The sequence below is a fragment of the Patiria miniata genome, unplaced genomic scaffold, assembly GCF_015706575.1.
Source record: "Patiria miniata isolate m_02_andy unplaced genomic scaffold, ASM1570657v1 HiC_scaffold_20, whole genome shotgun sequence".
Taxonomy (NCBI): Eukaryota; Metazoa; Echinodermata; class Asteroidea; order Valvatida; family Asterinidae; genus Patiria; species Patiria miniata.
In genome coordinates, this window is record NW_024037059.1 from 32,884,422 (window position 1) to 32,886,081 (window position 1,660).

At 50.2% G+C, this 1,660-nt stretch overlaps 1 pseudogene; it reads left to right on the forward strand.

Moving 5' to 3' along the window:
- Positions 1 to 387: 387 nt before the first annotated feature.
- On the forward strand, positions 388 to 1,442 carry LOC119727190 (annotated as a pseudogene).
- Positions 1,443 to 1,660: the final 218 nt, after the last annotated feature.

Sequence of the window (1,660 nt, forward strand, 5' to 3'; positions counted from 1 at the left end):
GGGAACTCTTGGGGACGAATTTACAAGATTACTTTGAACTTTACGGCAGGCAGATTTTAATTTGTGATGTTTGAGAGTTTGTCATTTGTTCAATCCACTCGCCTAAAATGAACAACTTGAACAAATGGTGTACTGAAATTGCAGGATATTAACCTAAAAGATTTGGGGATGACTCCCCTTCACCCGCCCGCGAATCTTTTTTTCCCCAAACGACATTGGTCCATTACATGTATATCTAGGCCTATGCATTGTTCTCCATATTAACACAAACCCAAGATAAGTAAGATTTGAGGCTTTGCATGGTGGAGATACTAAATAATGAAAGGTTTGCGGAAACACCATGTGCGAATAATTTCTCAACTAAGAGAATGGTTCTGATAGTTCTTTGGTCAACCAAAGATTCACAAACCTGAGATCCCTCTGCGCCCCATAGTTGCCTCTCGAGGTTCCCCCACTTACCACACAGCCCAACACTTAGCCAAAATCCTCAGACCCTTGGTGGGTCAGACACCACACCATGTGTCCAACTCTCCCCAGTTTGTCAGCATCACCAGAAACCTCACGGTCCAACCCACTGACTTGCTTGTCAGTTTTGACGTCGTCTCACTCTTCACCAATGTTCCCACAGGCGAGGCCTGCAAACTAGCTAAGGAAAGACTTGAACATGATACCACTCTCGCTGAACGCACAGACCTGTCCCCCGACCAAATTCATGATCTGTTACTAACATGTATTTCTTCCAGTTGTTTTCAGTGGCAAGGCAAGTTCTACGAGCAAATGGCTGGGACCTCCATGGGATCTCCTTTATCCCCGGTCCTAGCCGACATCTTCATGGAGGAGTTCGAGTCTTCCTCCCTACTCACAGCGGATCTTCGACCGAGCCTGTGGCTACGCTACGTTGATGACACCTTCGTAGTGTGGCCCCATGGCCCGGACACACTCCAAGACTTCCTCCAGTACCTCAACAAGCAACACACCAGCATCAGCTTCACCATGGAACAAGAACAGCACGGCACCATTCCTTTCCTGGACGTCAAGATCTCCAGGAATCCGGATGGCACCCTGGGACACAGCGTCTACAGGAAACCCACCCACACCGATCGCTATCTCCACCAGCGGTCGTTCCATCACCCCAGCATCAAGTCATCGGTCAACCGCACCCTAGTACAGAGAGCCTTCGAGGTCTGCGACCAAGACAACCTCAAGCGTGAACTCAAGCACATCCAGACGTCACTACAACGGAACGGCTACAAACCCCACCGCATCAAGATCAGCAAACCTGACCAACGGGTCCCCTATACCCAAGGTCCTCCCACTGTATCTCCCTCAGTCACTCTTCCTTACATAGGCCCAGCTTCTCATCATCTGCAACGCATCCTCCGACAAGCCGGCGTCAAGGTGTACCACTCATCTGGCAACAAGCTCCAAGGCAGCCTCCATACGCACAAGGACAAGCAGGACTCCTCATCCAAGCCGGGAGTCTACCGCATTCCATGCGAATGCGGCAAAGTCTACATCGGCGAAACTGGTCGGAACCTTCCCACTAGGCTCAAGGAACACAGAGCACATGGACGGCGAGGGGATTTTGACAAATCGGCCATTGTCAAACATTCCCACATCAACGACCACAAAGTTGATTGGGATGCGGCCGAACTCATCG